Raw genomic sequence first — 25,549 nt, forward strand, 5'->3', positions numbered from 1 at the left:
GTTTTCTATTTCTTCCTTAAAACTATATTTTCAAGATATGGTATTTACTTTGAAATTGACACCATATTTTCTTTCTTTTTTTTTTTTTCTAAAGATTTTATTTATTTGAGAGAGAGTGAGTGGCGAGTGAGCACGAGCAGGGGGAGGGGCAAAGGGAGAGGAAGAGGCAGACTCCTCGCTGAGCAGGGAGCCTGTTGTGGGGCTGGATCCCAGGACCTTCAGACCATGACCTGAGCCGAAGGCCGCTGCTTAACCAAGTGAGCCACCCAGGCGCCCCATATTTTCAGTACCTATGTGTGTTGTGTTATGTACTTCCAATGCGTTGCTTTTGACTGCTGCATGGTGTGCCAGAATATTCATCCCCTGTATATGTTCTATAATGGTTTTTTTAAAGATGTAAATCATATACCATAAAATTTACCCCTTTAAAGTTTATAATCCAGTGGTTTTTGTATATTCACAAAATTGAGCATCTATCATCACTATCTAATTTTACAATATTTCAGACACTACATTTTACTTGTTCATTCTTCCAGCAGTGGATATCCAAATTGCTTACAATTTCTCAACATCACAGTGTGGTGATGAACATCTTTGTACATGACTGTTTTGTGAATTTTTCTGGGTGTGCATAGATAAAATTGGAGAAGATGGATTTTTAGATCATGTACTTTCTGGTAAAAGGATAGAATGTCTTAGACTGTGAGAAATACCATTATTCTAGTAGTTCATTTGGAGGTAGGAGAGAGTTTTGTCTTGTGCTTCCTTGTCTTGTGTTTCTATTTAAATAATTTATTTAATCATCTTAGGGATTTTAGGGTTGGATGTTGAACTTTGAAACTATTAGGGACTCTGCTATAAATGACTTGGAGTACTACTACAAGGTCAGTTAGACCAAAGGAGAAAAGAGTGTAATTTCTCTCTGGGTATAGCTTATTATCATAACTAGTCTTCATAGGACTTTGTTTTCTGTTTGCTTGAGAAAGATAATATAAAATATATATTAGAAAATTGAAAGAGACAAATGCAAAGGACAACTAATAAAAATAAGTAAATCTAAAAGAAGATGTGAAGCAGAATTTTACAAAGAATATAAATAAAAGAGACAAAGGAAAGCAGTATATAAGAAAGGAAAATACAAGTTACAAAAACAACCCATATAATAAGCATTTGGCTTTCATTGACCCGTGAAGGGGGCTGTAGCTCCTCTTTACTACTGGGTGGGCATGGTCTCTGCTGACACCCCGAGGTGGGGGTAGGGAAGCAGAAGCCTAGTTATCAGCCAGTGGGGATGAAAGTCTTGGTATTTGGTATTCTCTGACTGTACTTGGTATTGGTATTCTCTGACTCTTCCTTATTGGGGGTGTTAGAGTACCCTGTTATAGCTTTGTGAGGGTGGTCATTTGGTCATTGCTGGTGGGGGTTGGGCCACAGGGTTTTTTTTTTGTTTCCTTTTTTTGTGTTTTTGTTTTTTTGTGGGTTTTTTTTGTTTTGTTTTTGTTTTTTGTCGTGTTTGGCTGGAGTAGGTTGGTTATTGTCCAAAAGTTTGTGTTTTGATAGACTGCCTTTATCTTGGTCCTTTAGCAAGATAGAGTAGATTTTTGTCTGTGCTTATTATCATTTCCAGTTTGCCAGTCTTCTTCAGCTCTAAGACTGAGATATATAAGGCTACTCACCACCATGTCATTCTTTGGATTGTAAGATTTGTAGACGGTCTGCTCTCTTTTCAATTTTCAGTCTTTAATGTTTGTTTTATATCTAATGTCCAGTGTTTTTAGTTGTAATTAGTGGGAGGAATAAGGAAAAGGTGCATACTGGATCTTCCTAGAAGCAGAAGTCCTTCTTCATATTTTTTTTTGGTAGTCAGAAATAATCAGGCACTTAAGAAAACAAGGCACCAAGATCAAGATCTGGCAGAAACAATAAGCAACAAAACAGACCAGCAGAGACTGTGTATATTGGGATTATCTGAAAAGGTTATAAAACTTATATGTTTACTATGTTTAAAATAAAAGATGACTTCTGGTGCAGGCTAAATTGGAGTAACAGGGAATAGATTTACCCTTCTTCCTGAAACAACAACAAAAAAAACCTGACAAAATAAAAGAAATAAGGGTTTTCAAAACATTGTACATTAAGTAGTGAAGAATAATGATCCCTGAAAGATTGGAAACTAGCAAGATGAGCCCTGTGATTGCTTTGGCTTAATACCTGGAGAGCATTTCTAGGCCATGGAGAAGGGATGTAAAACTGAAGCTGAGCCTGACTGTGTCCCAGAGTTGACAAGATATAGCCAGGAGTCCAAGGAGACAAGGTGGCCAGAGTTTTGCAGGTAGGAGAGGAGAAAGGTAGAGAGCTCCAGAGATGTGCAGAGGATCCCAGCAAATAGTGAGTTAGTTCTGATTGGTGCATTCATGTGAGGAATCTACTGAGGTTGGGGAAAGAACCAGCCAAACTCATTAGAGGGAAAAAAAATCCTCTGAGCTCATGCAGGGTTAGGAATGATTACTGTTTCCACCATTAAGAGTGGAAAATTTCGTAATTTGCAAGGCATTGTGAAAAATTAGAAGCATTATAAGTCATTAGAAGCATTAAAAGGATTTTACCTCAGAATGGGGCAAAATTAGCCCTAGACTAAATACTGCTCTGAGCCCAACTAAAATCACCACCACCACCACCACCACCACAACAAAACAGCAAGACATGAAAGGACCTGTTTCTAAATGACTGCATCCCAAAATAAATCTAAAGAAAATTATGGGAAAACAAAAATATACAACAGTCAATAAGGTAAAAATCACAGTGTCTGGCATACAATGAAAAATTACCAGGCATGAAAAGAATTAGGGAAATGGCCAATAATGATGAGAGAAATCAATCATATGAAACCAACTCAGAAGTGATACCTATGATAGAATTAGTAGACAAAGACATCAAAACAGTAGTTATTATTTTTTTTTAAGATTTATTTATTTATTTATTCGACACAGAGAGAGAGATAGAGAGCACAAGCAGGGGGAGTGGCAGGCAGGCAGAGGGAGAGGGAGAAGCAGGCTCTCCGCTGAGCAAAGAGCCTGATGTGGGGCTCAATCCCAGGACGCTGGGATCATGACCTGAGCTGAAGGCAGCCGCTTAACTGACTGAGCCACCCAGGTGTCCCCAGTAGTTATTACTGTATTCCAAATACTCAAGAAGCTAGGAGAAATACTGAACATGTTAAGCAGATACGGAAGGTATAAAAAAGATCCAAATTAAACTTCTAGAGATGAAAGCTGTAACATCTGAGATGAAAAATACACAGGGTAGGATTAATGGCATGTCAGACCTTGCAGAAAAGATTAGTGAACCTGAAGCCATAGCAATAGAAGTTATCCAGAATGAAACACCAAGAGAAAATAAAAAATATGAACAGAGTATTAGTGATCTAATAGGACAACTTGAATTGGCCTGATATGCATACAGAAGTCTCTGTGGGGGGGGAGGGTCAGTAAAAGCATTTGGAGAAATAATGAATGAAAATGTCTCAAACTTGATGAAAACTAAACCGTCATATCCAAGAAGCTTAATGAACCTCAAGCACCCTGGCCACAGGAAGGAAACTAACCATATTATAGTCATTTAACCCAGTGATAAAGAAAAAATCTTGAAAGCATCCAAAGAAAAGAGAAACATTTTATACTGAAGAACACAGATGATGACAGCAAATCTCTCATTGGGAATAATACAGACCAGAAGACAGTTAAGCAACATCTTTAAAGAACTGAAGAAAAGGAGCTGTCAACCTAGAGTTGTATACCTAGAAAAATATTTTTGAAGATTTTATTTATTTATTATTTATTTATTTATTTGAGAGAAAGAGAGAGCGAGCAGGGGAAGGAGCAGAGGGAGAGGGACAAGCAGATTCTGTGCTGAGTGTGGAGCCCAGTGTGGGGCTCTATCTCAGGACCCTGAGATCATGACCTGAGCCAAAATCAGCCATCAGAGGCTTAACTGACTGAGCCACCCAGGCGCCCCTAGAAAAATATTTTTAAAAAACAAAGATAAAGACTTTTTCAGACATACAGACCTGAAGGAATTCATCTTCAACAGACCTGTAGTAGAGGAAATGTTGAAGGTTGTCAAGAAGTATTCAGGAAGATGGTAACAGTTGGAAATCTAGGTCTACACAAAGAAATGAAGATCACTGGAAATGGTAACTACATAGGTAGGTAAATATAAAAAATAATTTTCTTATACATGTATCTCTTTAAAATTATAATTGTAAAAATAATAGCAATGTAGTTTGTGAGGATTATAGCATATGTAAAAGTAAAGTATAGCAACAGTAGTAAAAAGTTCAAGAGGAAAGAATTAAAGTGTGATGTAAGGTTTTTATGCTATTTGGGATATAATAATCCTAAATGTTTATGCCCCTAATAAGAAAGCTTCAAAATAAATAAAGCAAAAACTGACAGAACTGCAATGAGAAATACACAGATTCACAATTATACTTGGAGCCTACAACATTCTTCTCTTAATAATTGATAGGCATGGTCAAAAGAAAATCATTAAGCTTATAGAAGTGTTAAATAACACTATTAACTAACTTGATATAGTTGATATTTTTAGAATTCTCTATCCAACAACAGAATGTACATTATTTTCAAGTGCTATTAAGATTGACCATATTCTGGACTGCAAAATAAGTCTCAAAAGATTCAAGTTATACAATTTGTTGTTGGGCCACAGTGTAATTAAATTTGAAACGAGTAAAAGATACTAGAAAATCCACAAATATTTGGAAAGAAATGTACTTCAGAAGATAACAGAAGAGAAACTAGAAAGTGTTTTGATCTGAACAAAAAAGCAAACATAACATATCAAACTTTGTGGTATATATTTACTGCCTACTTAGAGGGGATTTATAGCACTAAATGTCTGTTTAGAAAAAGAAGAAAGGTCTTGAATCAATGACTTCAGTTTCTACTTTAAGAAATTAGAAAAAGAAGAGCAGTTAAACCCAAAGAAAACAGAAGTAGGAAATAAATATTAGTTTTTTGGAAATAAGTGAAGAGAACTATGAAAACCAAAGAAAAAAATATACCCAAAGCTAGTTCTTTGAGAAAATGAAAATTGATAGATCTCTGGCCAGACTGATCAGAAAAAGAAGATAGAAGATACAAATTACTAATATCAGGAATGAGAGAAGTGATATCAATATACAATATACAGGTATTATAAGTACAATAATCATTGATATTTTCAACAAGGTTAAGTCCATATATTTGACAACTTAGATGAAATGGTTTCATTTCTTGAAACATACAAACCACCAGAATTCACTCAAGAAGAAATAGATAATATGATCATCCTTGTATTTATTAAAGAAATTGGATTTGTAGTTAAAAACCTTTTCCCAAAGAAAATACCAGACCTCGATAGCTTTGCTGGTGAGGTGTACTAAAATATTTAAAGAAGAAATAATACCAGTTCTACTCAAACTATATCAGAGAGTTGAAGAGAAGTGATAATCATTCAATGAGGCCAGCATATTTAAATTTTTTTTTTAGTTGAAGTATAGTTGACATATGATATTAAATTAATTTCAACTATACGACATAGTAATTCAACATTATATAAATTATGAAATATTCAACCATGATAAGTACATTACAGTGTTATTGACTGTATTCTGTATGCTATTTTTTTCATCCCTGTGACTTATTTATTTTATAACTGGAATTTTGTAACTCTTAATTCTTCACCCATTTTGCCTGTCCCTTCCCTTTGGCAACCATCAATTTGTTCTCTGTATTTATAAGTCTGTCCCTCTTTTTTGTTGTTGTTTTTTGTTTGTTCATTTGTTTTGTTTTGGAGAGTCCACATATAAGTGAAATCGTTTGGTATTTGACTTTTTCTGTCTGGCTTATTTCACTTAGCATAATACCCTCTAGGTCCATATTGTCACGAAGAGCAAGATTTCATTCTTTTTTATGGCTGAGTAATATTCCATCCTGTGTATATACCCCATCTCCTTTATCCACTTATCTATCAGTGGACACTTTAGTTGCTTCCATATTGCGACTATTGTAAATAACACTGTAATAGACACAGAGGTGCACGTATCTTTTCAAATTGGTATTTTCATTTTCTTCTAGGAAATACCCAGAAGTGGAATTAATGGGTTATATGGTGCTTCTGTTTTTACTTTCTTGAGGAACCTCCATACTGTTTTTCAGGGTGGCTGCACTAATTTATAGTACTACCAACACTACACAAGGGTTTCCTTTTTTCCATATCTTTGCCGACACTTGTTATTTCTTGTCTTTCTGATATGAGCCATTCTGACTAGTATGAGGTGAGACTAAGATTTGCATTTCCCTAATGATTAGTGATGTTGAACATCTTTTCATGTGTCTGTTGGCCATCTGTATGTCTTCTTTGGAGAAATGCCTATTCAGGTCCTCTGCACATTTTAAAATCAGATTATTATTGTTATTTTTTGATGCTGAGTTTTATGAGTTCATTATATATTTTGGATGTTAACCCCTTATTGGATATATCAATTGCAAATATCTTCTCCTCTTCAGTAGTCTGCCTTTTTGTTTTGCTGATGGTTTCCTTCACTGTGCAAAAGCTTTTTAGTTTGATATGATCCCAAATGTTTATTTTGCTTTTGTGCCCTTTGCCAGAATAGACAGATCCAGAAAAAATACTGCTAAGGTTGATGTCCAAGAGATTACTGCCTATGTTTTCTTTTAGGGATTTTATGGCTTCTGGTCTTACATTTAGGGTTTTAATCCATTTTGAGTTTATTTTTATGGATAAGAAAGTGAGCCAGTTTCATTCTTTTGCATGTAGCTGTCCAGTTTACCCAGCACCATTTATGGAAGAGAATGTCTTTTACCCATTGTATATTCCTCTCTCCTTTGTCAAGGATTAATTCACTATATATATATATATGTGGATTTAGTTCTGGGCTCTCAATTCTGTTCTGTTGATCTATGTGCCTCCTTTTGTGCCAGTACCATACACTTGTGATTACTATAGCTTTGTAGTATATCTTGAAATCTAGGATTATGATAAATCTGGCTTTATTCTTTTTGAGATCTCAGGACTGCTTTGGCTTTTTGGGGTCTTTTTTGGTTCCATACAGATTTTAGGATTTTTGGTTCTAGTTATGTGAAAAACACTATTTATATTTTGATAGGGATTGCATTGAATCTGTGGATTGCTTTGGGTAGTATGGACATTATAATAGTATTAATTTTTCCAGTCTGTGAGCATGGTATATTTTTTCATTTATTGTGTTGCCTTCAATTTCTTTCATCAATGTATTATAGTTTTCATAATACAAGTTTTTTACCTCTCTGGTTAAATTTCTTCCTGGGTATTTCATTGTTTTTGATGCAGTCATAAATGGGATTCTTTTATTTCTCTATTTGTAAACCATACATCTGATTATAAGGAGTTTATATCAAAAATACATATAAGGCATTCGTACAACCAGATATCAAAAAAAATACCTGATTAAAGTTTGGCAGAGGACTTAAATAGACACTATTCCAAGGAAGACATATAGTGGCCAACAGGTACCCAAAATAATGCTCAGCATCCCTAATTGTCAGGGGAATGCAAATCAAAACCAGAGTTAGGTATCACCTCCCACCTGCTAGAAAGGCCATTATCAAGAAGACAAGAGATAAATTGATGATGATATGGAGAAAAGGGAACAGTTGTACATTGTTGGTAGGAATGTAAATTGGTACAACCACTGTGAAAAACAGAATGGATCTTCCTCAAAAAATTAAAAACAGAGCTACCAAGTGGTCCAGCAATTGTACTTGTGAGTATGTATCTGAAGAAAAATGAATAATTATCTTGAAGATACATCTGCACTCCTGTGTTCATTGCAGCATTATTGGCCAGAGCCACGACATTTAAAGAACTTATGTGTCTCTCAATGAATGAATGAATAAAGAAAATGTGGTGTGTATACACACACACACACACACACACACACACACACACACACGCAGTGGAATATTATTCAGTCGTAAAAGAGAAGGAAATCCTGCCATTTGGAATAACTGGGTCAGATATTCAGGGTGTTATTAAGTGAAATAAGTAAAAGAAAGATGAATACTTTATGATTTCCCTTATATGTGGAATCTAAAAAAGCAGATGATATGGAAACAGAGTAGAAGGGTGGTTGCCATGAGCTGGGATGGGGGTAGAGGAGATTGGAGAGATGCTGGTCAGTGGATACAAATTAATAAGTTCTGGGGTTTTAATGTATAGCATTGTGATTATAGTTGACAATATTGTATTATATACTTCAGAGTTGCTAAGGTAGTAGATAGTAAATGTTCTTACCATTAAAGAAAAGATAATTATGTTAGGTAATGGAGATGTTAACTAACCTTATTGTGGTAGTCATTTTGCAATATATACATGTATGAAGTCATCACATTGTACACCTTAAACTTAAAAAATATTATATTTCTATTATATCTCAATAAAGCTGGATAAAAAATAAATGTATAAGCATATTATGTAGATTTATCATGATAACCCAGTTGAATAACTAAAATTATAAATAGTTAAAGTACATTTTGAGTTGCTAGTTGAACAGCACTAGAAGTATTCACGTTTATGTCATTTCTCTGACTTTGCTTGTTTTTTTCTCCCTCTTTTTTATTTTATTTTATTATTATTTTTACTCACGTGTGTGCTTATGGGTTGGGAGTTATCATTATCAGGGTCACTGCTATTGGGATGTATTGTATAGCCAAAATTAGTACAATGCAAAATATTCACTAATCTTTAAACAGCTTTGTTAGGTTAAGATGTCATTGTCCTTAGCATTCTCTAGATGATGTCCTGTGTCACAGACATTTGATAGTTTGATGCGAGTTCAGTACAAATCACTGGAAAATGAAATTGCAGGTCTTTTACAAGATATGGCATTTCATGAAGCCCCTTAAAATTAATATTTATGAAAAAAATGAGTCACTAAGAAGTATGGACCTGTCCGTTAACAGCTGAAGAAAGTTTTGAAATTTATTTTTTTTAATTTTGGTACCAATTAGACTGTTTCCTCATTATTTACTCTAAAGGTTTGTCCTTGTTTTAAGTTGACCAAAATTCTCTTTGTGAGTTTTTGGTTTTAATTACTCTTAGATATTATGGACCTCTCAAAGTCCTTTTTAAAAAATTTTTTTTATTTTTAAATAAATAAATCTAAGGATAGAAAATGAAATCATCATTCCACCAGCCAGTATATTAGACTTAGTCCAGAGGGCTGAGATTGCTTTTTGAATAGTGTCCATGATACTGACAAGAATGAATTGTATGTTGAGTTATATTATGTGTGAATCAGGAACTAAAGTATAACACTTAGGCTGTTTTTCTATGTATTACAGGCTGTTTTTCTATGTATTACAGACTACTGTAAATAAGAAGGGAAAAAGAAACAATACTGAGGCTGATTGTGAACTGAGGGACATATCTGTTCAGGGCCTGGAAGTAACTGTACAGATTAGTTAACCAAGGATACAGTACTTGTAATGGCATATTACTTTTACAACATAAACTTTGGCAAACTAGCTAGTCCTGCACATAGCTAGAAAAACAGACATCTAAAATAGAGCACTGATTGTATACCAGAAAATTCATGCATAGTCACCTTTATTATCTTTGAACCCAAACAAAAGCAGTATATACAGAGAATTTTGGAGAAACATGCAATCTTGAGCTCTGTAAGAGAAACTCTGGTAACTAATTTGTTTAAAAAGGGGACTGATTAAACACTAAATGAAATAATTTATATTGTAGTTTAAAAAATGTATTAAAGAAATTTGTTTAATTTTAAGAGATTTTTTATAAGCCAGATCGTTAAGAACACACTGCCCATTATTTTATTTAAAAGAATTCATAGTAATGCGAAAAGCCTGTGACATTTTATTAATATCCTTTCAAAAAATTTTTAAATGAATATATGCATGTATATATGTATGTTCGTTTTTATTGAAGTATAGTTGATACACAATGTTACATTAGTTTTGGGCTTACCAACATAGTGATTCTGTAAGTCTATATAGGTTGTGCTATGCTAACCACAAGTGTAGCTTCCATCTGTCACCATATAAGGCTATTACAATACCATTGAATGTGTTCCCTATGCTGTGCCTTTTATCCCTGTTACTTATTCTTTCCATAACTTGAAGCCTGTATCTGCCACTCCCCTTCACCCATTTTGCCCATCCTCCCTTCCTTCTGCTGACCAAGAGTTTGTTCTCTGTATCTGTGGGTCTGGTTCTGCTTTTTGTTTGTTTGTTTATTCATTTGTTTTGTTTTTTAGGTTCCATGTATAAGTGAAATCATATGGTATGTGTCCTCTCTGACTTATACCTCCTTTTTTTAAATTTTATTTAAATTCAATTAATATATAATGTATTATTAGTTTCAGAGGTAGTGATCAGCGATTCATCAGTCTTACATAATACCCAATGTTCATTACATCACATGCCCTCCTTAATGTCCATCACCCAGTTACCCCATTCCCCCACCCTCCTTCCCCAACTTACACCTTCTTAATAATTCTACATCACTTTAGTTTATAGATTTCTTTTTCTCTGCATTGGAAATGACTTTAGTGACTTTACTCTTTAAAGATTTCTGTCTCCATATTTCAAGTGGGACATTTTTTAAGGTAAATTAAAGTGATTTTATTTGTCTTGAGAACTGTGGTTTATCCCTACCCTACCTCATGCCAGTCCCTCTTTATTTCAGTAAACACTTTTATAGTCACCTTCACTTTTATACTTATGCAACTGAACTCTATTTACATTGAGTTTACTACCTTTGAGGTCTATAAATTGTGTAATTTAATGACTTAGCTGGCATTGACTTTTCTATTAATTTTTTACATCTAGCTGATATTAGGTAAGGTAGATAATTAAATTTAGAAATATTTACTCTTGAGTAGAATATTCATGATTCAGTTTTTTTGGGGAGTACTGTTTATAATTTTGCTTTCTAAAATAAAAGAAAGTTTTCTGTACATAGCAATTTTAATTTAATGTCACAAGTAAAAAAGAAAAAGAGTAGAGCCTATAATATATGAATTTATCATTGGGCTGGTCAGTTTGGAATCACAATCTAAGATCATCTTTGGGAAACTTGTGGCATAGTCTTAGAAACTCATTAAACATTAAGTTGATTTATGTAGAATTTAGTGTATTTAACACAGCAAAATAAAATATATTGTTTACTTTTCATTTATCTTATTAGAATATAGATTAAAGAAAATTTTAGTTACTTTAGCAAGTCTGAAGATTAAAAATAGGCTTATAGGGGCTCCTGGGTGGCTCAGTCGTTAAGCGTCTGCCTTCAGCACAGGTTATGATCCCAGGGTCCTGGGATCAAGCCCTGCATTGGGCTCCCTGCTCGGCAGGAGGCCTGCTTCTCCCTCTCCCACAACCCCCTGCTTGTGTTCCCTCTCTGTCTCTCTCTCTGTCAAATAAGTAAATAAAATCTTAAAAAAAAAAATGGGTTTATAAAATCACTTTTCAATTTTTACTATTGAGGAAAATCAGTAAAGATCCATTCTGTTATTGTTTTATAGTTTTGACCCACCTCTGGCCAATGATATATATATGACAGTAGCTGCTAATTTATGTGCTACAACTGCATGTATTGACATAGTTTACAATGTAAAAGTACATATTTCTACATCTAGAATTGGTATAATTCATCTGGATAATTATTAGCCTTTATAAACATACTTTTATTGTGCTTTAAGTCAGAGAACAGTGATACTGAAAGCCTAACCTTTTCTAACATATGGCTTCAATTTGCATTTTAATCAGAATATGGAAGTCATTACTCTGACATCTGAAACTGAGGTAGCAATAAAAAATTATCACTAACAGGACAGCAGACACAATTTATTTTGTGTTTATTACTGGGTGGCCTTCTTGAAACTTTCGTGAACTAATTGATTCCAGATATTAGAAAATTACAATTAAACTATGACATTTATTTTGGATGCATTTAAGTTGAACTGTCTTAATAGGACTGGTATAAATTAATGATTTATATCTTCTAAGATTTATAGCATATGTGCACAAACACATACATTATCTGTATATGTATAAATGTTAGATAAAGAACCAAAAAGATTCATTTGAAAAATACTAAATGGCTTAATTATAGTTAATATGTCTGAAATGGGAATGTTGGTGAAAAAGAATTTCAGGTTTTATTCTAACTATTTTCCAGTCTTATTGTGGGGCTATATTATTTCTATAATAAAATAATTTGCAACATGAGATGATATTTAATTAATCTCTAAATTTTATTTTAACTAAAATATGCAATCATAGTTGTTTAAAGCACTGTTCAATATATTATTCAAACTAACTTCTTTTTTTTAAGATTTTATTTATTTGAGAGAGAGAATGAGAGAGAGAGCACATGAGGGGGGAGGGTCAGAGGGAGAAGCAGGCTCAATGCGGGACTCGATCCTGGGACTCCAGGATTATGACCTGAGCCGAAGGCAGTTGCTTACTGAGCCACCCAGGCGCCCCTGAAACTAACTTCTTAATGGAGAAAATACTTAAATGTACAGTGTTCTGTGGTTTAGAACTTTTTTGTCTTAAATTTTTTTTTGTCTTAAATTTTTAAGATAATCTTAATTTATACACTTAGCAAATATATTTTCACTTCTCACATATTCCGTATGTTGGGCTAAGTGTTGGGGAAAACAATGACTAACAAAACATAGTTCTTGTCCTTGAGAAACTCGAGGTACAATGAAGCATAAGTACTGGCAACTAGATACCTTACACCGTGATATGGTAAATATTATGTTAGTGATGTGGATAAAGGATGGAACAATTTGCCAGGAAATATAAGGAAGGGTTTTACTGAGGACGCTGCATTTGAAGGATGAGTACAAATAAGCAAGACAAAGGGAATTCTTGGCAGAAGGGAGCATTGTGTGCACAAAAATGAAGATTAAAATTGGCCTGGTGTATTTAGTCATCCTTTGTTAATTTATTCATTCAACTTATATTTATTTTGCACCTATATACCAGGCACTGTGTTGAGTGCTGTGTATATCATAGTGAACCTTGACAGACATGCTTCTATCATAAAATTCAGTTTAATGTGGAAGAATAAACAAATAATTAAAATCATAATGGGTATTATAAAAAGGGAAGCGTAGGGTGTTATAGGTGTGTATATGACAATGTTCAATATAGGAGAAACTTTTGGAATATCGAGGAGTGGTGTAAAATGGGACTGAATGGGGATTGGAGTCTAATTTTTTTTTTTTTTAATTTTATTTATTTATTTGACAGAGAGAGATAGCGAGAGAAGGAGCACAAGAAGGGAGAGTGGGAGAGGGAGAAGCAGGCCTCCTGCCGAGCAGGGAGCTCGATGTGGGACTCGATCCTAGGACCCTGGGATCATGACCTGAGCCAAAGGCAGATGCTTAACAACTGAGCCACCCAGGCGCCCCTGGAGTCTAATTTTGAAGAACATTGTATATTGAGCATAGGAGTATACATAATATATTAAAAAATTATATAATAAAAATATAAAAAATTAACTAAAAAAACTATAAAAATTCCACAGCATGATCGCACTTTGTATTTTATGACAGTCATTCTGAAAGTTCTCTTACGGATGGGATATAGTAGGGATAGATGGCCAGTTTAGAGGTATTTATTTATTTATTTATTTATTTTTATGGATTGCAGGAAATCTTTATTCTTTTTTTTAATTTTTTTGTTTTTATGTTAATCACCATACATTACATCATTAGTTTTTGATGTAGTGTTCCATGATTCATTGTTTGTGTATAACACCCAGTGCTCCATGCAGAATGTGCCCTCTTTAATACCCATCACCAGGCTAACCCATCCTCCCACCTCCCTCCCCTGTAGAACCCTCAGTTTGTTTTTCAGAGTCCATTGTCTCTCATGGTTCCTCTCCCCCTCCGATTCCCCACCCTTCATTCTTCCCCTCCTGCTATCTTCTTTTTTTTTTTTTTTTAACATATATTGTATTATTTGTTTCAGAGGTACAGATCTGTGATTCAACAGTCTTCCACAATTCACAGCACTCACCATAGCACATACCCTCCCCAATGTCTATCACCCAGCCACCCCATCCCTCCCACCCCCCACCACTCCAGCAACCCTCAGTTTGTTTCCTGAGATTAAGAATTCCTCATATCAGTGAGGTCATATGATACATGTCTTTCTTTTATTGACTTATTTCGCACAGCATAATACCCTGCAGTTCCATCCACATGGTTGCAAATGGCAAGATCTCATTCCTTTTGATGGCTGCATAATATTCCATTGTATATATATACCACATCTTCTTTATCCATTCGTCTGTCGATGGACATCTTGGCTCTTTCCACAGTTTGGCTATGGTGGACATTGCTGCTATAAACATCGGGGTGCATGTACCCGTTCAGATCCCTACATTTGTATCTTTGGGGTAAGTACCCAGTAGTGCAATTGCTGGATCGTAGGGTAGCTCTATTTTCAACTTTCTGAGGAACCTGCATACTGTTTTCCAGAGTGGCTGCACCAGCTTGCATTCCCACCAACAGTGTAGGAGGGTTCCCCTTTCTCCGCATCCCCGCCAACATCTGTCGTTTCCTGACTTGTTAATTTTAGCCATTCTGACTGGTGTGAGGTGATATCTCATTGAGGTTTTGATTTGGATTTCCCTGATGCTGAGCGATGTTGAGCACTTTTTCATGTGTCTGTTGGCCATTTGGATGTCTTCGTTGGAAAAATGTCTGTTCATGTCTTCTGCCCATTTCTTCATTGGATCATTTGTTCTTTGGATGTTGAGTTTAAGACGTTCTTTATAGATTTTGGATACTAGCCCTTTATCTGATATGTCATTTGCAAATATCTTCTCCCATTCTGTCGGTTGTCTTTTGGTTTTGTTGACTGTTTCTTTTGCTGTGCAAAAGCTTTTTATCTTGATGAGGTCCCAATAGTTCATTTTTGCCCTTGCTTCCCTTGCCTTTGGCGATGTTTCTAGGAAGAAGTTGCTGTGGCTGAGGTCAAAGAGGTTGCTGCCTTGATCTCCTTTAGCATTTTGATGGACTCCTGTCTCATATTGAGGTCTTTCAACCATTTGGAGTCTATTTTTGTGTGTGGTGTAAGGAAATGGTCCAGTTTCATTCTTCTGCATGTGGCTGTCCAATTTTCCCAACACCATTTGTTGAAGAGACTGTCTTTTTTCCATTGGACATTCTTTCCTGCTTTGTCAAAGATTAGTTGACCATAGAGTTGAGGGTCCATTTCTTGGCTCTCTATTCTGTTCCATTGATCTGTGTGTCTGTTTTTGTGCCAGTACCGTACTGTCTTGATGATGACAGCTTTGTCATAGAGCTGGCAGTCTGGAATTGTGATGCCGCCAGCTTTGCTTTTCTTTTTCGGCATTCCTCTGGCTATTCGGGGTCTTTTCTGGTTCCATACAAATTTTAGGATTATTTGTTCCATTTCTTTGAAAAAAGTGGATGGTATTTTGATAGGGATTGCATTGAATGTGTAGATTGCTCTAGGTAGCATTGACATCTTCACAATATTTGTTCTCCCAGTCCATGAGCATGGAACATTTTTCCATTTCTTTGTGTCTTCCTCAATTTCTTTCATGAGTATTTTAGTTTTCTGAGTACAGATCCTTTGCCTCTTTGGTTAGATTTATTCCTAGGTATCTCATGGTTTTGGGTGCAATTGTAAATGGGATCGACTCCTTAATATCTCTTTCTTCTGTCTTGTTGGTGTATAGGAATGCCACTGATTTCTGTGCATTGATTTTATATCCTGCCACTTGACTGAATTCCTGTATGAGTTCTAGCAGTTTTGGGGGTGGAGTCTTTGGGGTTTCCACATAAAGTATCATATCATCTGCAAAGAGTGAGAGTTTGACTTCTTCTTTGCCAATTCGGATGCCTTTGATTTCTTTTTGTTGTCTGATTGCTGTGGCTAGGACTTCTAATACTATGTTGAATAGCAGTGGTGATAGTGGACATCCCTTGCGCGTTCCTGACCTTAGGGAGAAAGCTCTCAGTGTTTCCCCATTGAGAATGATATTGGCTGTGGGTTTTTCAAAGATGGCTTTTATGATATTGAGGTATGTACCCTCTATCCCTACACTCTGAACAGTTTTGATCAAGAAAGGATGCTGTACTTTGTCAAATGCTTTTTCTGCATCTATTGAGAGGATCATATGATTCTTGTTCTTTCTTTTGTTAATGTATTGTATCATTTTGATTGATTTGCGAATGTTGAACCAACCTTGCAGCCCAGGGATAAATCCCACTTGGTCGTGGTGAATAATCCTTTTAATGTACTGTTGTATCCTGTTGGCTAGTATTATGGTGAGAAATTTTGCATCCATGTTCATCAAGGATATTGGTCTGTAATTCTCCTTTTTGATGGGGTCTTTGTCTTGTTTTGGGATCAAGGTAATGGCCTCATAAAATGAGTTTGGAAGTTGTCCTTCCATTTCTATTTTTTGGAACAGTTTCAGAAGAATAGGTATTAATTCATCTTTAAATGTTTGGTAGAATTCCCCCGGGAAGCCATCTGGCTCTGGGCTTTTGTTTGTTGGGAGATTTTTGATGATTGCTTCAATTTCCTTAGTGGTTATAGGTCTGTTCAGGTTTCCTATTTCTTCCCGATTCAGTTTTGGTAGTTGATACATCTCTAGGAATGCATCCATTTCTTCCAGATTATCTATTTGCTGGCATATAGTTGCTCATAATATGTTCTTATAATTGTTTGTATTTCTTTGGTGTTGGTTGTGATCTCTCCTCTTTCATTCATGATTTTGTTGATTTGGGTCCTTTCTCTTTTCTTTTTGATAAGTCTGGCCAGGGGTTTATCAGTCTTTTTAATTCTTTCAAAGAACCAGCTCCTACTTTTGTTGATCTGTTCTACTGTTCTTTTGGTTTCTATTTCATTGATTTCCGCTCTGATCGTTATTACTTCTCTTCTCCTGCTGGGTTTAGGCTTTATTAGCTGTTCTTTCTCCAGCTCCTTTAGGTGTAGGGTTAGGTTGTGTACTTGAGACCTTTCTTGTTTCTTGAGAAAGGCTTGTATTGCTATATACTTTCCTCTTAGGACTGCCTTTGCTGTATCCCAAAGATTTTGAACAGCTGTGTTTTCATTTTCATTTGTTTCCATGAATTTTTTAAATTCTTCTTTAATTTCCTGGTTGACCCATTCATTCTTTAGTAGGATGCTCTTTAGCCTCCACGTATTTGAGTTCTTTCCGACTCTCCTCTTGTTATTGAGTTCTAGTTTCAAAGCATTATGATCTGAAAATATGCAGGGAATGATCCCAATCTTTTGGTACCGGTTGAGACCTGATTTGTGACCTAGGATGTGATCTGTTCTGGAGAATGTTTCATGGGCACTAGAGAAGAATGTGTATTCTGTTGCTTTGGGATGGAATGTTCTGAATATGTCTGTGAAGTCCATTTGGTCCAGTGTGTCATTTAAAGTCTTTGTTTCCTTGTTGATCTTTTGCTTAGATGATCTGTCCATTTCAGTGAGGGGAGTGTTAAAGTCCCCCAGTATTATTGTATTGTTGTAGATGTGTTTCTCTGCTTTTGTTATTAATTGGCTTATATAATTGGCTGCTCCCATGTTAGGGGCATAGATATTTACAATTGTTAGATCTTCTTGTTGGATAGACCCTTTAAGTAGGATATAGTGTCCTTCCTCATCTCTTATTACAGGCTTTGGTTTAAAATCTAATTTGTCTGATATAAGGATTGCCACCTCAGCTTTCTTTTGGTGTCCATTAGCATGGTAAGTGGTTTTCCACCCCCTCACTTTCAATCTGGGGGTGTCTTTCGGTCTAAAATGAGTCTCTTACAGACAGCATATCGATGGGTCTTGTTTTTTTATCCAATCTGATAGCCTGTGTCTTTTGATTGGGCCATTTAGCCCATTTACGTTCAGGGTAACTATTGAAAGATATGAATTTAGTGCCACTGTATTGCCTGTAAGGTGACTATTACTGTGTATTGTCTGTGTTCCTTTCTGGGCTATGTTACTTTTAGGCACTCTCTTTGCTTAGAGGACCCCTTTCAATATTTCTTGTAGGGCCGGTTTCATGTTTGCAAAGTCCTTTAGTTTTTGTTTGTCCTGGAAGCTTTTTATCTCTCCTTCAGTTTTCAATGACAGCCTAGCTGGATATAGTGTTCTTGGCTGCATATTTTTCTCATTTAGTGCTCTGGATATATCATGCCAGTCCTTTCTGGCCTGCCAGGTCTCTGTGAATAGGTCTGTTACCAATCTAATGTTTCTACCATTGTAGGTTACAGATCTCTTCTCTTGAGCTGCTTTCAGGATTTTCTCTTTGTCTCTGAGACTCGTAAGTTTTACTATTAGATGTTGGGGTGTTGACCTACTTTTATTGATTTTGAGAGGGGTTCTCTGTGCCTCCTGGAATTTGATGCCTGTTTCCTTCCCCACATTAGGGAAGTTGTCTGCTGTAATTTGCTCCAGTATACCTTCTGCCCCTCTCTCTCTGTCTTCTTCTTCTGGGATTCCAATTATTCTAATGTTATTTCGTCTTATGGTATCGCTTATCTCTCGAATTCTGCCCTCGTGATCGAGTAGTTGTTTATCTCTCTTTTTCTCAGCTTCTTTATTTTCCATCATTTGGTCTTCTATCTCACTGATTCTTTCTTCTGCCTCATTTATCCTAGCAGTTATCGCCCCCCATTTTTTATTTCACTTCATTAATAGCCTTTTTTATTTCGACTTGGTTAGATTTTAGTTCTTTTATTTCTCCAGAAAGGGTTTCTCTAATAACTTCCATGGTTTTTTCAAGCCCAGCTAGTGTCTTTAAAATCATCATTCTGAACTCTAGTTCTGACATCATACTAATGTCCGTATTGAGTAAGTCCCTGGCAGTCGGTACTGCCTCTTGTTCTTTTTTTTGAGGTGATTTTTTCCGTCTTGTCATTTTGTCTAGAGGAGGGTAGATGAATGAGAGAACAAAATGCTAACAGGGTAAGAACAACCCCAGAAAAATATACACTAAACAAATCAGAAGAGACCTGAAACTGGGGGAGAAGAAAGGGAAAGAAAGAAAAAAGAAAAAGAAAAAGATAAAAACAAAAAAAACCCAGAATATGATCAAATATGATCAGGGTGGTGCATAGATCAGTGCCACACACTAGATTTTGGGTGTATTTTGGTCTGTTAGAAGAAAGTGCCTCCCAAAATTTTAAAGAACGGAAAACTTATATATGTACAAAAATAAGGGTTAATACGGTGAAGGGATGGACTACTTCTGTAAAGATTAAAATTATAAAAACTTTTATAAAAGGAATTGATAAGATAAGAATTTGTTTGAAAAAAGAAACAAGAGGATTTAAAAAAAAAAAGGAAAAAAAAGGGAGAGAATGTGATCAGGCAGGAGACTAGAACGAAGCCATACACTAGAGATTTAGGGTATATTTTGATCTGTTAGAAGAAACTGTATCTCAAAATTTTAAAGAGACCAACTTATATATATATGCCAAAAATAAGGGTAACTACTATGAAAGGACAGAAATGAAAAATAAAAATGGTTTCTAAAAAATGGATTGATAAGATGTTGGTTGAAAAGGGAAAAAGAAAAATTCAAAAAAAAAAATTAACTTTGAAGGACTAAAGTATCATGGGAAAAAAGCCATGAATTCTATGTGCAGTATTCCCCTAGCGCTGGAGTTCTACCGTTCTCATTGATGGTAAACTTGGTCTTGGCTGGCTGTTCTTGCTGATCTTCTGTGGGAGGGGCCTGTTGCTATGGTTCCCAATTGTCTTTGCCTGAGGTGGAATTGCCCCGCCCTTGCTGGGTCTGGGCTAAGTAATCTGCTCGGGTGTGCTCTCCGGAGCTTTTGTTCCCTGCAAGCTTTCCGTACAGCTTTGGAGGACAAGAGTGAAAATGGCGGCCTCCCAGTCTCCCCCCCGGAGGAGCCGAGAACTCGGGGCCCCATTCCTCAGTGTGCCCGCAGAGAAAAGCAGTCAGTCACTCCCGTCTCCCTGGTCTCCGGCCCCACTCCTTGCTCACCGGCCTGTGACCGATTGTTTCTATCTCTGGTAGCCGACCCTGTGTGGAGTCTCCAAACCCAGCAGATCCCTGCGGTGCGCTCCCACGCTGCTCCTCCCAGGGGAGGAAGAGGAGTCTCCCCGGATCTGCCACTTGTTGTGTCCCTGCTGGAGGAGCAGTGGCCCGAGTGTGCTGCGGTTCACGGTTTATTGCAACCCCGAGCTGAGAGCCCGCTCCTCGGCTCCGTTTCTGCAGCCGGCTTCCCCGCTCCGATACCTGGGAGCTCTGCCGCATTTAGGCACCCCCATCTTTCTGTGACCCCGAGGGTCCTGAGACCACACTGTCCCGCGAGGGTTCCACCCCCCGCTTCGCCACCAGAGTGACGTCCCTCAGCGGAGCTGACTTCTAAAAGTTCCGATTTTGTGCTCCGCGGCTCTATCACTTGCCAGAAGCGGCCGACGGAGGCCCCCTCCCTCGCCGTCTATCCTCCCGAATAACGCCTCGGATTCACTTCTCCGCACGTCCTACCTTCCAGAAAGTGGTCACTTTTCTGTTCAGAGAGTTGTTGCTATTCTTTTCTTCGATCTCCTGTTGAGTTCGTAGGTGATCAGAATGGTTTGATTCCTATCCAGCTGCATTCCTGGGACCAGATGAAATCCAGGTCTCCTACTCTTCCACCATCTTGCCCGGAAATCTCAGTTTAGAGGTTTTTAGAATGTTTAGTCAACAAATGGTTTTACTTAGAATTAGCATTTAGGCTGGAAAGAGAAGCCTAGGGTATGTCAATCTATGTCTGAATTTTTAAGTCATTTTTTTCAATTCCATTTGATACTATTTTCAAGAGACCTCTATTGGATGTTTTCTGCCTATCTTGTGATGCATAATAAAGCAAATTAATAGTCTTATTCCATATCCTTCCATGATACCCATCTTCTCCATAACAACAACTAATGTCTTTTAACTTATTTCACAAAATAAGACATATCAGACTATTCTTGCCTGGCACCTTTGTGTTTTGTTAGTCTTTTGCTAAGTCCTGATTTATATGAAAACTTTATGCCATATTTTGATGATAAAAATCCCTAGATTTTTTGTTTCTTCACTTAGGTCTTTAATCTTTGCAGCTACTACTTAGTCATCTCTCACTGGTACAGATTTGTTTGAGAACTTTACTACTTGTGTCTCAGGCATTAATGCTTAAGGTCAGGGATTGGGAAACTTTGCATATGGAGTCAGATAGTAAATATTTCTGGCTTTGTGGACTATATGATCTATGTAGTAACTGTTTAGTTTTGCCAATATAGGACAAAAGCAGCCATAGACAATATGTAAACAAATAGATGTGGTAGTACTCTCTAATAAAACTTATTTAAGAACACTGAAATTTGAATTTTTACAGTTTTCGCGTGTTAGGAAATACTATTCTTTTGATGAAAAAAAACCCAATTTTATTTACTTTCTTTAGGCTGCCATAACAAATGGCCACAAACTGGGTGGCTTAAGACAATAGTTTTCACACAGTTCTGGAAACTAGAAACTTGAAATTAAGGTGTTGGAAGACTCTGAATTCTCTGGGGAAGAATCCTTCCTTATCTCTTCCAGCTTCAGGAGGTTCCTGGTAATTCTTGGCAGACCTTGCCTTAACTGAGTCATTTAAGTCTCTGCCTCCATTGTCAAATGGCTTTCTTCCCTGTATGTGTGTTTCTGTTTCCAAATCTCTGTTTCCTTTCTCTTATAGACCAGTAGGCATTGGATTTGGTGCTCACCCTAATTCAGTATGACATCACTTTGATTACATCTGCAGTGGCCCTCCCTCAAAATAAGGTCACATTCACAGGTACCAATGCTTATGATTTCAACATACCTTTTTGTGGGGCAATATTCAGACCATGTCTCTATTTAAAATATGAAAACCATTCTTAGCTCGTGGGGCATGCAAAACAGGTGGTAGTGTGGATTTGGCCCCTGGCTATATTTGTTAACCTCTGCTCTAGCCAGAGTTGGCTTTTCATTTATTCTCTGAACATCTTATTCTTATTGGAAAACAAGGTGAAAATTAACATTCATTGAGTTCCTACTATCTCCCAGACATTTTGCTGAGTGTTTTGACATCCTTTATCTTGTCTAATCTTCAGACAACACTGTAAAGCAGATGTTATTCTTATCAGCAGGTCAGGAAATGGACTGAGAACATTGTTCAATTACTTATTCATGCTCATATGTATAGGTAGCAAATAGTCTGGGATTTGAATCTGCACCTGAAAGTGAATGACACTAATATTTTTTTCTTCCTGCACTACTCCTTGGAATAGATCCCAAATCCTTAATCTCCTTTAGCTCTTCACTAAGATGATTGCACATTCACAGTGTTTCATATATATCTATTATATTTGCTTTGATAACCGAAAACAATTCAGTTAGCTTAAGACAAAAATAGGGATTAAGGGAAAGACATTGAGATTGCTCACAGAATTCAGGGAAATGCTAAACAGTCAAGTTTCAGAAAAGACGAACCAGAGCAGCTACAGAGAACTCAGCAGTGTGCCCCACCTTTTTTTTTTTTTTAAGATTGTATTTATTTATTTGACAGAGTGAGAGACCGAGAGAGAGGGAATACAAGGAGGGGGAGTGGGAGAGGAAGAAGCAGGCTCCCCACTGAGCAAGGAGCCCAGTGTAGGACTCGATCACAGGACTCTGGAATCATGACCTGAGCCAAAGGCAGACACTTAATGACTGAGCCACCTGGGCGCCCCAGTGGGCCCTTTTTTTTAAATATGACACTATCACTATGGTGATTCAGCTCCAACGTCTCACCTCTCCCCTTTCCCCTTTGCCTTTACCCTGAAATCCTTTTGGGGTGAATCTGATTGGCCTAGTTTGGGCATAGTGTATCTGATCCTGGATCAAATGACCATAGCAAGGTGGGCATTTTGTCAGTTTTATCAGTGACATCTTTTGTATCATACTCATTCACGGGACTCCTTTGTGGTATAGAGGGTCAAATAGAATAATCCCCATGTAATACATGTTACGTGTCATTGTTATTTCCTGGTTATGTACCTAAGAGAGTGACACATCTCAGTTAGAAATCTTTCCTCTAGAGCAGGTTATATTCTCCTTTGTTCTCCTATGGAACTTAGTTTGTGATTCTGTAGTAGCAGTGTCTTTTCCTTGCACACTCCCTCCCTTCTTTTCTGTCTTCTCTCTTTCTTCCCTCCTTTCTCCATTCCTCTTCTGCTTCTCTTCTCTGTTATTACCCTGGTACGCTGTTCCAGAGCTGAGATTTTCTTTTAGTCATATTTGTATTCTAATGAGCCAGATCTTGAGACCATCTTTTGAAAGAGTATTCAGGGAGAGTGAACAGAAAATAAATAAGGTCCCTAGATGGGAGCAACCTTGGTACGTTTGCTTTGTAGCCCAGACGACTGTTAAGGCTGGACAGAATGATATGAACTGAGTTTGGAAAAGTAGGCAAAGGACAGGTCATTTTTAGGTCCTTGTTTTCATTTTATGTTTAATGGAAAGCCATTGAAGACTTTTAAACAAAAGAGTGATCTGATGATTTGCCTTTTCAAACAGTTATTCTAGCTTATTTGGGAAGAAGTAATTGTAGGGGAGATGGGCAACAGTATTGGAAGCATTGGGGTCAGTTCTCAGGCTATCATAGCAGATTTTAGGAGCTCCAGAAAATTTAAATGTCATGTAAAATTGATTTGATTAAACTTTTACAGTTCATTTTAGTATAGCCTCTAAAATTTCTACTAATTTGTTTTACTCTTTTACCAAAGTAAAATTTGTAGTAAGCATATTACATATACCTTCTCTCTCAGGGCTGTTCTTACCTGCCCTGTCTCTTTGATTGGTTGTTTTCAACAAAGCTATGAAGAAATAGTATGTATTGAGATCTGTGAGGCATGCTCTGGGAACTTTTTACTTGTGCTAGTGAAAATATTCTGTTTATCTCTTTAAATAACATAACTTTCCTTGAATTGCATCCTGAAATACTTTCTTGAGTGGAAGACAAAGGAGTGAATTATAGCTAGCGTGACATTAATTACCCATAATCTTGGGAATACCCATGGGAGTGTTAAGTCAGCCATCTTAGGAGTCATGATGCAAAAAAGGTTGAAGCCCCTGTTCCAGATGAAAGGTAACCATTTTATTTTGTTTATGTATTTATCTTTTTATTTTATTTCAGTTAGAAATGATCATTTAAATTAGAATATTTATATGAAAGTGACTTGTTAATTTTAAAGTGCTGTGCAAATACAGAAAATTTTAATTCACAGGATCAATATAAATCTTTATTGATTGCTTTGAAAAGTAAGTATAATTCATATCTTTATCACTAGGCTTTTGAAACTTAATTTTTGTGGTTGTCCCTTTGGAGTCTGGACTCTGTATATTTTTACATTTATGTAGCATCAAAAAATTTTATCTTAATTTTAAAATATTTTACTTAACAGTTGTTGATAGTTATTTATCCTTTCATTAATAATGAAAATTTAAATGACCATAACTAAAACAGTTACATTATTTAACTTTCTAGCAAAAAAATTTATTATACTGTATTCTTTAGCTTTTTTTTTTAAGAAGGAAATTTAGTCCTTGCTAACAGTGTATAGATTTAGAAGTGCTATGCCCTTTTCTTTCTTTTTTTTTTTTCATATAGCACACTATGTATATATACACACACACTTGTGGGAGAAAGGGCCTCATTGATTGTACCATTATGAATCTGATGTTTTTAAAAAGACATGTTTTCCATTTTTGGTGTTAAAAATTGCTTATAAAATAGAGTCCCTACAAAGTATAGCCTGTGCATATTTGGAAGTGCTAGAAAGGAAGCATTACATTTAAAGGAGGCTGGCTTTAATTACTAAATAGGCATATATACTGTATGTGTTTATAAAATTTATGTTTGCATTCTGACTTCTTATTAGAGTAATTTATGATGGAAATAAAAGTCCACAGGAGAGGCAAACAAGTACAGGAAATGGTGAGAAATTGTGGAATTAGGGGAATGATTAAGAATTGGGATCTATTACATTCTTATTAAGAACACCCATACAAGTGTAGATAAAAAAGGCTAAGTTCATTTACGATATATTTATTAACAGCCTGAGCCTGTTAGAAAGTAACATTGATTGAGCAATTTTGGATTTTTTCCAACTCCTGTTTACTTTGTTAAAGGCATAACAAGGTAATCTGGTTCCTTTCCACTTAAATAAGACAAAGAATTCAATATTGAGGCACTGTTTATAGGTTGTTAAATATTTTAGTTTGGTGTCTGAGGATAATGTTTAGCATTGTGTTCAATTAGTGTGAACTAACTAGTTGAAGTGCCAGATTCTTAAATGTCTTACTTCAATTAATACAAAATACTAAGGCCTCCATTCATTCCAAGTTACTTGCTCCAGGGGTGCCAGCCACACAGTCTCCATAAGCAGGCTTTTCTGGGGACTAATCA

The 25,549-nt window shown here is 36.3% G+C and overlaps 1 protein-coding gene across 5 annotated transcripts in view; it reads left to right on the forward strand.

Annotated features, from left to right (window-relative positions):
* Positions 1-25,549, forward strand: part of TMEM135 (transmembrane protein 135) — a 241,943-nt gene that overhangs the window by 119,036 nt on the left and 97,358 nt on the right. The window contains exon 6 of one of the 5 annotated variants that reach the window (XR_004298024.1): positions 21,818-21,916. The exons of the other annotated variants lie outside the window; for them this stretch is intronic. The gene's annotated coding sequence lies outside the window, so the exon portion shown is untranslated. The remainder of the gene's footprint in view (positions 1-21,817; positions 21,917-25,549) is intronic. 5 annotated transcript variants of the gene reach the window in all.

Source organism: Phoca vitulina, unplaced genomic scaffold (genome assembly GCF_004348235.1).
Source record: "Phoca vitulina isolate PV1807 unplaced genomic scaffold, GSC_HSeal_1.0 scaffold74, whole genome shotgun sequence".
Taxonomy (NCBI): Eukaryota; Metazoa; Chordata; class Mammalia; order Carnivora; family Phocidae; genus Phoca; species Phoca vitulina.